Raw genomic sequence first — 12,048 nt, 5'->3', positions numbered from 1 at the left:
GAGATAACCAGAGTTCTACAAAAATAAAATATGGATCATCACTGGTGAGATGTGATCTTTGGGTGGTCACCAACTTCAAAGGGAATCTTTAATAAGTTGTGCCACCCCATTGTAGTTTTAGTAATATTAGTTGAGATAAGCTTAAATTATATTGTTAATTTGGAACTGGAGAATGCTACAACGAATGGCTGTACTAACCTCTTTATCAAACATACATAGTGAAGCATTAGAAGACACTTATTGTCATGAAGGTTTTCATTAAGTAAAAGAATTTACTTATTTCCTGGGAAAGGGGGGAATGAGACAGAGTAGAGATCCATTCTGAATTAGGTGAAGTGTCTAGCAGCGGTGAAAAGTCTGTGAGGCCAAAGCTGAAGGAAAAACTCACATGCTGAGACAACAAGGAGAGAGAGAAAGAAAAACAGAAAAGACCACAAGGTCAATTTGCCCCCAACCTAGAAATTCCTTTGATAAAGAAGAACTGGCGATAAATGTCACGTGGAATGAATATGTATGAACCTATTGTGAAACTGTATGCATATGTATTTGGAAGGGGGATAAAAGGAGGCCTGAGATCTTCAGGGGTAAGCATGCCTTTTGAGGAGAATTTTCTCTGTATGCGTCCGGCGCCTTAAATAAACATACTGAGCTTTACAACTTTTATAAAGTTGTGAGGTTTCTTCTTTTCTCTGCAAAACAGTTTCTCACTACCTTCCCTTAATAAAAACCTAGGAGAGACAATTATATCTCTGTGTTCAAAAAAGGTGACTCTGGTCATACATGCCATGCCATACATGACACATGGTTTCCTTCACTGGCATCCCCAGGGCTGTGTAAGTGCATTTGTTAATGGGGCCTTATGAGAAACTCTGTAACTGCTGGTCAGAATTCTCAATTGACAAAAGAGGGAGAAGAAACACCTTTTGGTCCTCCTCCATATACTGAGGTGGCCATAGAGGTTCTCTAACTTCCATCAGAGATCTTTGCATGCATCCTCATCTCCTGAATGACCCGGTTTTCTAACAAGAGTGTAGATGTCAGGAGGGAGGAATGCTGGTGCAGGCCTGAAGAGAACATGAACTCCAGAAGTGTCTCTCACAAGGAGTGAGCTCACCCAGGAAGCCCCTGCAGAGCCAGGATGGAGCTGTGGGACAGGGCGGGGTGTCAGTCACTACTGAAAGACAAACAGGACATGGCAGAAGCAGAGGGAGGCCCTCACCAGACCCTTGAGAAATGCCACCCCTTCCCTGTCAGCTGCCTGAGAGGCCGTTGGAGCTTCAGTCCCAGATGGCCCCTGATTGTAGGGCCAGGGTCACTTTGGAATCTTTGCCTCCCCTCAAACAGAGAATGACCCAGGAGAGCAGCAGCACAGTGCTTTGGGAACGTGTGAGCCCAGCAGCCTTTGAGTCTTGGCCCACAAAGGGCGTATGGGAAGTTGAAACCCATCCTCTCTTGCTTTCTGTGCCGGTGCTTCTAGAGAAAGAGCACGAGCACACTGCCTCATCTGAGATGCCATGTCAGACTCAGGGAGAGCTGTTCCCTGCCTGAGAGCAGGAAGAGCAGCTCAGGCAGCAGGTGGAAGAGACACAGGATAATGGCCAGGTAAGCCTGACTGGCCAGGGCACAGAGGGAAGGGCAGGAAGAGGGGCATAAACCAGAGCTCTTGGGACTGAGGAGGCCAGGAGTCCCACAGGCACTGGAAGCACTGAGCCTTGCAATCTGCAGAGATCAGCGCCAGGACAGGAGGTTTGCAATGGAGGCTGATGTGGGGAAGGAAGCAGAAAGAAATGGCTGAATAAATGTGATTTTGAGGCTGCAAGAGGAAAAAAGCTGAGCCTGATGGCAGCTCCCAGTCCCTCACTCTGCTTTTGTGTGTACAGAACATCAAGACAGAGCCACAAGCAGAGCTGCCTGAAGCTCAGAGTGACATCATGGCAGTGAAGAGAAAGAACAAGGAAGACATGGGAAGAATTCAAGAGGAGAATCTCCATCTGCAGAGGGGCGATCAACAAAACCAGGTGAATGAAAGAGTGGCAGCCACTCCACTCATGAAACATTGTCTCTTTTGTTTGTTAGAGAACATGAAGGAACAGCTGGATGCAGAGCTTCAGACAGCTCACACCATGATCAAGGCAAGGCATAAGCGGCTGGAGGAAGAAATGAAAATCATCAGAGAGAAACTTAATCGCTTCCGTCAGTCTCTGCAAAACCAAGTGAGTGAAAGAGGGATGCAGCCACTGCAGTCACCAATCTGGTGGTTTCTGCCCGTCTTGCCTTTCCAGTGCAGAGCAGTGGGGAGTGGGGTGATGCCTCTGAGTGCCATCCTGCTGTATTGTGTATCACAGTCACTCTGAAGGACATTTCCTGGTGTGCTGAATCTCAACATCTGCCCTGGACAGTGAAACTTGTCCTTTGGCCTTTTGGCCAGCAGTCATCCAAATTGATTCCTGCTGACCTGTTCCTGCTCTCCGTTTTTCTTGAGGTGTTTCTACAGTGGAATTTGGTGACCCAGATGGAGGATTGAAACAAGCTGTTGTATCCCCTGTCAATCTGTTCTTTGCCTTTCCTCACAGTCGATGACTCCTGGCTGACAGGGACAAGCTGTAGTGTCTGACTGCTTTGTTCTGTTTGACTTGAGGTGCGAGTGTTGCCGTCTCACTGGGCAGCCTGCGAAGACTTGCAGGGAATATCTGGCAATGAAGGACCCCAAGTTAGAAGTGAGGCACAGGAACAGTGCCCACCAGAAATGCTCCAGGTCCAGCACATCATGGGCTCTGAACCTGCTGCTGCAGCAGCATCACCTCGAGGAAGCCCTTCTCTTAAACCTGGGAACTCAGGCTCAGGCAGTTCCTGGGAACAGGAAATTGAGGAGGAGTACCTGGAGCTGCTGGGTACGTCTGGGGTGTTTCTTATCTGAGAGACAGTGTGTTGTGTGCAGGTGTCAGCAGAGCTGCACCAAATGCTCTTCCTGAGTTTGGTGTCACAGGGCCATTTAGGACTCCCCAGAGGAAGTGCTGTGCTCCGAGGCAGCGAGAGAGCGATCTGGGTGTTCCTGCTGCCTCTGAGGGACCTGGGACTGGCTTGGGTTTGCCTGAGCTTCCCTCTCTGCTAAAGGCTGAAGCAGGGATTGTTCTTGGATCTGCAGAGGGATGTGACCTAGCAAATGATCTAGGCAAGCCCTGTATGCTAGTGGCCAATTTTTAGCTTCCTAAATTCTCCTTAGACTCCTGACTCCTGACTTCCAACCAGTCATCAGAGCAAAAAAACTTCACAGAAATGGACTGGCTTTGGAGTTTTGTCTTTTTGGTTGGGGATTATTTTTTTGGGGAGGGGGATGGGATTGCTTTTGTGTTGTTCATTTTTGGTGGGGGTTTTTTGTTGTGTTTTTCTCCATCCTGAAGGAGCCCTTCTACCCCACGTCTTACTGATGTCATTTTTATGACTCTTACTGTTACCACTAGTACATCTGCAGTTTATTTTCATGAGAATTCTATACTTTTATCAATAAGAGAATGCTATCTTTTTGTCAATAAGAACTACTTTGAAAGAACATCAGGTTACAGGACAAATAGAGAGCACGAGGTATTTTCCATGTGCCCCCAAAGAAAAAACAGAGACTTTGATAACAACCTTCATTTAATCTTCTAGTTTTATGCTTATCAAGATGTGTCCAAGAGACACATCCAAGTGGCGTGATCAAATAAAACTGTACTGCAGGCATTTCTCAGGAGAGAGCCTCCAGCCCAGCCATGGTATATTCCTCAGATCCATGGCACTTTTCCGTACCCGATTCCCACTCTTTCCCATGACTGTTAGAATCCTACCCATTGGCCCAGGCCCCGCTCAGATCAGTCTCTAGGAAAACACATCAAATCCTTTGTGGTTCTGCAGCACAACCCAATGAATCTGCTTCTTGCCCATAACAGCTGCCAGTGCTGTGCTCTCAGATGAGAGACCTGGTGGGGCTGAGACCAGAGCCCAGTGGATTCTGTGTCTGTCATCACCTGTTGGGACAAAAAGGGCACTGATCTGCACCTCGGCGTGGCTGATCTCAAAGCCCATCCTGTTATGTCCTGAATGGGGGCAACAGCTTGTCCAGGGCTCAGGCTCACTCTGGCTTCTTCCCATCCGTGCCTGTCAGTGCTCATGCTTGGGCTTTGCCAGCCTTGTTGTGGTCGCTGCCGTGTCCCTGAGGGCTGGAGGGACTGCAGAGGCTGGAGCCTTCCTTAGCTGGGAGAGGGGCATCTTTGAGCTCAGCCTGCTCATAAACAGGTCAGGGTCCTGATGCTGAAAGCCCCGTCAGGATTGGTTATACCTTGAGCTACTCTGGTTTACAAATGGAAAGGCATTCCTTTTGCAAATTGCTGAAAGGTGGGGAAGATGTCCTCCTCTCCTGGGATTGCACGTCCCTGTGCTTTGTTTCCTGTCAAGAGAACTCTTCAAAAGACTGTACAAATCAGTCTCTGTGCTCGCCACCTGTGGTGCAGAGCTGTCTGCCTGGTTGTGGTCGTTGTTACCCAGCTGACCACAAAGGGCTCAGAGCTCCAGGCACTGGGGCTGCCTTTTGTATCTCCTGGAAGCTGGGATCTCAGCTTTAAAGTCAGCATCTTGCATTTTGTTTCTCTCAGGGAGAATGGTGAACCCCACTGAAAATCCCATGATGAAATACATCCATCTGAAATATATTGGCAGCGGGTGAGTCCAACAGCAGTTACTGCTGCACAACCATGACCCAGGTGTTTTTGGGGTGGAATTTCTATCCAGCGTGAAGTCAGGCCAGCTGCAAAGATGTTCACACACTGGGGCTAGATTGTCCCATCTCTCAATGCTTCTCAGAATTTGTGAGTGGGCTCAGAAGGCATTGTCAGAGATGCCTTGCTACCGAGGTCTTGCCTGCATCAAGGAACAGGACCTGGAAGGTCTCCTTGTCTCTCAAGTGTGGGACAGCTCTGTGTTAATTTCTTTAGCAGAATGTCTCAAAATCATACTGGCACACTAATGAAAAGAGAAGAAACTTGCTTGCCTGGAAGAGCAACCTACGCCCTATCAAAGCTGTGAGATAACAGTTCCCAGGAACAATTCTTTCCCCTGGTTTAAAGAAGGAAACACTCTGTGGTCAGGATAGGAACTACACCGTTTAGACAGTGAAACCCAAGAGGAAAAACTAAACTCCCTTTAGAAGTTGAACCCCAGTGCTTCAGGAACAGGCCCAGTGCCCATGCACTTGAGAGGAAAATGCATCATCTGCCTTCCGGCAGAGCCCTCCTGCATCCCACAGGTTTTGACACTTCCAGCAGAGATCTCCTGTGTGGGCTGGCTTTCACTGCAAGATCTAAACATCTTCTCCTTTCTCTGCTTCTGTTTTGTTTCTAGGACTTTTGGAGATGTTTATAGAGCACTCGACACTACCACAGGAGGAGAGGTAAATGTCAACAGCCCCTGCAGACTCTGCTGCACTCGAGGGCTTTCCCCTCTGGTGTGGGCTGTGGCTGGAGCTTTGGGCAGAGCTGTGCTGAAAAGGCACAAGAAGCACAGATTGGTGCCAGCCCACAGAACAGATTTGGGACTTTGTCCTCCTCAGCTGCTGGAAGGAAGGCACAGAGGGCAGCGGTTCCTTTCAGAGAAGGACGCGCTCACTTGCTCTCCATTGCTAAAACAAAGGTGGTGCCTTCAAGCACCTCACTGCTCTTTGGGGCTACAGCTTCAGAGTCCCGAATTCTCATTTCTGGCTGCCAGCAAATCCATCTGAAAGTTACTGGTAGTTCCTTAGCCACCTGCAGTAGGAACTGCACATAGGGAGAGATCTGCAAGGCATCCCTGAAAGCCCTAAGCCCTGCCCATATCACAAGATGTATCCACAGAGTATTAAGGCAAGGATTACTTCTTCTGAGTCCCAAACAAAGCAGCAGAGAGTGTGGTCAGAGGTTTGTGGGTGATAGTTGAGACACTGCTGTTACCAAGTGGACAAGGCAAAATGTCAGTGGCCCCACGTGTCCTGTAACTGGCTCCCAAAGGAGCAGAGAAATGGGCTGTTGGAATGTCATTTCCTAATTACTGCAGTGCCTAATCACAAGGCAGTTTGGCACAGCTCAGCTGTGTCATTGCAAAATCACTCGCTCCATGTGCCTTGTGGTCTCATGCCACCAACCTCCCAGGTTACTGATTTTCAATGTCATTTTAGGTGGCAATAAAAACAAAATCTTCAAGGACTGAGGAGGAAGGAGCTAACCTTTAATGAAATAATGATCATGAAGAGGTATAGGAGTCCCAATGTTGTGAATTATTTAGACAGGTGAGAGGTCGTGGTCTTATCCCATGGATGTATGTTTACGCAAAGCAAACATGAGAGTTTAAAAACCCACTTTGGTTAGTGGCAGCAAGTAGAGCTGTTATTTTTATTTATTCATATTTCTCTACTCATCTCCAATGGATGAGAAGAGAGTGCATCTTGTCTGCATGAGTCTTCCCTGGCATACCTAGTTTGATAATTATTCAAAAAATGTTCAAAACCTGGATCAGCTGTATCTTCCTAACTCAATAGCCTCAAAGTTCACTGCCTCCACATTTATTTGGGATTGATTTTTTAAAGTTTCTTAAGTGCAGATGAACCATCCTAAATTTCCCTTGGATTGTGGCCCCTCTTTGCCATTGCTATGCATGCCAGGAAGACTAGGTGCTTATTTCCAGAAACACCATGCCAGGTTTTTTTATCTGGGCTGTTTCTAAACCGCACTTTTCATTTGCTGCCCATCTAAGACATCTCCTTTTTCACAGATGTGTCTTTCTCTTTGAGACTGCACAGATTGCAAACAATGCACAGCCAAGAGGGAATGTCTATTCCTTTGATTCTGTCCTTGTCACAAAGGCATCTGGAAATAAGAAACCTGGAAGCAAAAAATCAACACCGCCATGCATGTTCATCTCCACGCCCTTGTTTCCTTCTTTCAGCTACCTTCTGGGTGAGGAACTGTTGCTGGTTATAGAGTACATGGATGGAAGTGTCCTGAGCGATATTGTCAGCCAGACCTGCCTGTCTGAAGCTGAGACAGCAGCCATCAGTCGGGAGGAAGGTCAGCAATCCCATCTGTGTTTCCAAGGGCTTGGGCAGGATTTTCTGGGAAACAAGGGCTCAGAACAGGAGAGGTTTCATGTGCCAAGCTTGTTTCTGTGTTGCTGGTATGCTATGGGCAAGTAAAAGCATCTCAAGTGAAAGGCCTGCCAGTGCCCCTGCACTCCCTGTACTCAGTGTCAGTACTCTTATCTCCTGCTGTTGTATTCTCGCTCTGTCTCTTGTATTTGTATTTGCTGTTCTCCGCCTTGTCTCTCTAAATATTTGCCTGGAGTCTGTCTTCACTGCATTCCTTGCCTGTAAAAGCAAAGGTGCTGGTGTCAGGATTTGAAACAAACAGCAAAGAAAAAAGAGAGAGACTCGTTTCTTTCAGTCCTCAGCTAAAAAGGATAGGAGTGCAGCCAGAATGCTCTTTGCTTCTGAGCACATGCACTGCAGCATGAGTCATCCTGGCTGGTTTGCAGGGCACAGTCTACAACGGCAGGTGCTTTTGCTCTTTCAAAAGCTGACGTGCCTTTCCTCAGAAAGGTCCTGCTCTGCAGGTGTTGGAGCAGCAAGCTCTTCCTCTCAGTGGCCATTACTGTTCTGCCATTTTCCCCCACTCTCCTGGAGAGGGAATCTTTTGGAGCTCTTTCCTTTCTTGTGTGATGAAATCACATCACTCATTTTTGCCCTCCTCTTTCTGTTTTCTCTCTCAGTGCCTGCAAGGACTGGATTTTCTTCATTCAAATGATGTGATCCATCGAGATGTGAAGAGTGACAACATCCTTCTCAGAACCGACAGTTCTGTCAAACTGGGTCAGTATATTCTTGGTCAGGTGCAGCATTCCAGGGATGTGGGTGTGGGGCTGCTTGGAGTGACTGCCAGCTCCCCAGAAATGGTGCTGGTGGCAGTGCAGGGACCCCTGCGGCGAGCTGAAGGCACAGTTGCAACATGCACAGAGGTATAAGGAGCCACAAGCAGCCAAGAGTGGCCTTGCTCTGTGCGTGTCCATTCCAGAGGGAGGGAGTTACAAGTCTAAAGTTTCCAAAGAACAAAAGCCACTGCTAAGCAGTTAAAAATGGGGATTTTTAAGTCACCATGCCAGGAGATTCACAGCACCCAATTTCAACTTCTACTGAGGAATTATTTTGCTAGCTTCCTAATTGCACAGAATTCAAATAAAACACAGTATTTTGCTTTCTCTCAGCTGATTTTGGCTCTTACTCAGCTCAAGCTGAGCAGAGCAAATGGTGCCGTAACCGGGACTGCCTTGGTGGATGGTGGGCCTGAAGTGGTGACAGGTCATACATATGGCCACACAAATGGACATATGGTCTTTTGGAATTGTGGGAATTGAAATGATAGAACAAGAACCTCCTTACTTGAGTGAAAGTTCTGGCACGGTAAGGAGCAAATACTCACTGATCCCACTGTCTTTCTCACCTGTCCCCTGTCCTGTGTGCCATTGGACAAAATCCCATTGCCATCTGCTGGAACTACTTCCACCAAGGTCCCCTCCTAAAAATGTCCCTGCAACACATCAGCATCTGCTGTAGTTTTGGTTGCATCAGTGGGGGAAATCAAGCCTTACCACATGCAAACAAACTCCAAACAAACTCTATTCTCAGGCAACACTTTCCTTTGGGTTAGTGGTTCCAGTTCTTTCGTCTGTGTAGATGGCCTTAATAACAGGAAAAAAGCATCTTAAAACTCTTGTTATCTTTCCAGAAATGAAGGAAGGAAACCCAAACCCAACAAAGTTTCTAAAACCATGGTCTTTGGAGAGGAATCTAACCCCATGTGCAGTTTCTTCTCACTGGGAAACATGGGCATGAGGGTGTAAAGGCCACAGAGTCTCTTCTGCTTCTTGTGCATTACTGCTGAAACACTCAGTGACCGTGTTTCTCTCCTAGCCCAAGACACATTCTCCGCATCACCAAGCCAGAGCCTGGTGATGTGGAGAGCCTTCCAAAACCTCCTGTTGTTTTCCTGGCACTTTCTGGGATGGGCCTACCATTCATGCATTGACTTGAGTAGCCAAATGACTAGAGGGTGGCCATAGGGATGAAACCTCTCCTTCTTCTGACCTAGACAATTTTTATTTTGCTGCAAAAAATGGGAAGCTGAAATTTTCAGACTGCTGAGAGACAGAGCTGCAGGTGGCTCCTGTGTGCCCAAGCAGGCATTTTCATCCCAATACATTTGTGCAGGCATCTTAATGTGTCTGTGTTGAAGAGGAGATGGTAAATGTTTGTTTCCCTACCTGGGTATTAACTGATGGATTTCCTTTCTTTTCTTCCAATTACCATTGTTTTCAAGAACAGCACAAAAAGCTTGATGAGTTTTGTTCTAGGGCACGTGCGCTTAAAGGACCAACAAGCACTGCAGAGATGTCTTTCATGTACTAACCCTTGAAATTAGTTAGTATAGCAAAGTCCCTCTTCCAAAAAGCCTCTCAAGCTGGCATGAATCCTCAGAGAAGCAAATGTCCTTTTGCTGATGTAGTTCCCACTAACTAGGTCAGTCAATGAAATCAGCTGCCAAGGCAAGATCTGCGGGATGGTGGAAAAGCTGTGGCTGCATCGGGGTTTGGGTTTTTGGTTGGTAAAGGAAAGTTATCTCTGGGTCTCTGCCAGGGCAGAAAGTGCCACTGCAGAACAGAGGTTAAACAAAGGGATCTGGGAGAGCCTTAGAGATGTGAAAGCAGGAGGTGGAGCCTGGTGTCTCCTTTTTCTCCAGGCTACACACCTGATAGCCACAGTAGGGACTCCACAGCTGCGGCAGCCCAAGCTCCTCTCGGCTTTGCTGCGTGACTTCCTGAGCTGCTGCCTGCAGACAGACGAGGAGCAGCGCTGGTCTGCCAAGGAGCTCCTGCAGGTAAAATGTGAAGGGGCTGCAGGTGAAACAGGCTCTGAGGGATGGGCTCCTCCTCCACTCAAGTCCAAGGCATCAGATGAGCCCCCTTCCTCCTTACCTCCACTCTTGCTGCTCTTCAAATGAAAACAGTGAGGAATCCTAGACTGGGCTGGGCTGGCAGGGCCCTGTAAATGTCCTCTGGTGCAGGTGTCCTGCAATGAGCAGGGACATCTTTAAAGAGATCAGGTTGCTCAGAGCCCTTTGTCACCGGAGCCAGAATGGTTGCAGGGATGGGTCACCTACAAGCTCTTGGGGCTAGCTGTGCCAGGGTGGCACCATGCTCCAAGTAAACAAGTTCTTCCTTAGACCTACTCTGATTAGATGCCCTTTGTGTTTAGAAATATTTGTCCATATCCTATTGTAACTGGCCCTGTTAAAAAAGATGTCCCCCACTTTCTTCAAAGCCACTCTGAAGTCTTGGAAAGTGGCACTAGTCTCCCAGGGGTCTGTTCTTCACAAAACTGAATAACTCCAGCTCCCTCTGCATTTCCTGTGAGGAGAGGTGCTCTGTCCTCTGACTGTTTCTGTCACCCTCTTTTGTGATTTGGTGGGATGTTCAGTTTTATCTAATGCAAAAGAATTGAAGTAGAGCAATGCAGGGTACAGAGACATGAAATGGTGGTGGAGGAACCCAAGGAAGCTAGTCCCAGCCTAGGGGTCAGAGATTTGGCTGTGGGCAGGAGGGGCTGTGGGGGGCTCACTGTGAGCCTCTGAGGGGCCCTGGTTTGTGCCCCCCAGCCCACCCTTAGAGGTTTCTGCCACGCAAACAGGGACAGCTGGGAGGGACTTGTCCCAGCCCCATCTGCTGCCTGGCACGCTCAAGCAGACGGGAACTGTGCCAGGGTTACTGCCAGGTTGTGTGGCAGAGAGGGAACTGCAGGGCCCAGTGCCACTGGGCTGGCCCTGCTGGGAAGGAAGGTTCCATCCAGCACACGAGGGGCAGGGCATGGAAAGGCAGACACTGCTTTCTGTCCCTGTGGGAATCAGCACAGTGCCCGTCTTTCAAAGGCAGGGGCCTGTGTGAGTCATTGGAGTTTCCTGAAAGGAAGAAAACCCAGGGACAGAAAGCGCCATTTCTAGAGCACTGGCAGGGCAAAAATCCCAGCATGATGAAGAAATCACAATAAACAGATGAGTGGGATTCTGGGCCAGGTTTGCCTGTGATGGCAATGTCTTGCACACTGGAGATGACTGGGGAGCAGATGGTCCCATTGCTCCTCTTTCTGGGTCTTTCCAGGAACTTTATGTATCCTGACTGAGTCCCTGAAACAATGAGCTTGGAAAGTAATGGTTCACTGTTCTTTGTTGTATTATTTTTTTTTCCAGTGAACAGCATTCATTTGTAACTTCAGCCAAGCCACCATTCATCCTGGCACAACTCATCAACTCAGTGAAGAAGACAAATAACCCTAACCCTAAACCCTAACCCTAACCTTAAATGCTAACCCAAACCCTAACCCTGTCCCTATCTCTAACCCTTACCCTATCCCTAACCCTTACCCTAACCCCAACCCTAAGTCTAAGCCTAGGCCAAAACCTAAGCCTAAGCCTAAACCTAAGCCTAAGCCTAAGCCTAAACCCAAACCTAAACCTAAACCTAAGCCTAAGCCTAAGCCTAAGCCTAAGCCTAAGCTGAAGCCTAACTCTAACCCTGGGAGACTAGAACATAGCAATCATGTCAACATGTTATCTCTGTTACCAATTTAGAGTAGGATTGTAGAGTAGGGTTTCTGAAGAGATTTGTAGCATAGAATTATAGATTAGAGTTGTAATTAATAAAGTTTCTGAAACATCAACTCATTTGGAAGATTCTCCTCCTTCTGACCCCTTCAGAAAATTTAACATTTCCTTCTGAATTACCAATTGTTTTTTATTGGTGCTAAGTCATACATATGGCTTCTTTTGTATGGTTTCATAAGTGAGGAGGGCTCTTCTTCATTCATCCTCTCCAGACCATACTGCCTTTGGAATATGACCCGGAAGCTGTCTCAAAAACATTGAAATCCAACTAAAGTCTTCATAAACACAAGTTAATAGCTTACTTTTTGTTAAAAACAGAAGCTGAAAGGGCGAATGGCTC

General features: G+C 47.6%; 2 pseudogenes; one reads left to right on the top strand and one right to left on the bottom strand.

Annotated features, from left to right (window-relative positions):
- Window positions 1-12,048, bottom strand: part of LOC135460408 (zinc finger protein 501-like) — a 29,457-nt pseudogene that overhangs the window by 10,771 nt on the left and 6,638 nt on the right.
- On the top strand, window positions 1,348-11,223 carry LOC135460411 (serine/threonine-protein kinase PAK 1-like; annotated as a pseudogene).

Source organism: Zonotrichia leucophrys, unplaced genomic scaffold (assembly GCF_028769735.1).
Source record: "Zonotrichia leucophrys gambelii isolate GWCS_2022_RI unplaced genomic scaffold, RI_Zleu_2.0 Scaffold_38_522144, whole genome shotgun sequence".
In the NCBI taxonomy this organism is placed as follows: domain Eukaryota; kingdom Metazoa; phylum Chordata; class Aves; order Passeriformes; family Passerellidae; genus Zonotrichia; species Zonotrichia leucophrys.
Note: the sequence above shows the minus strand (reverse complement) of the source record. Positions and strands in the feature narration are given on the sequence as shown.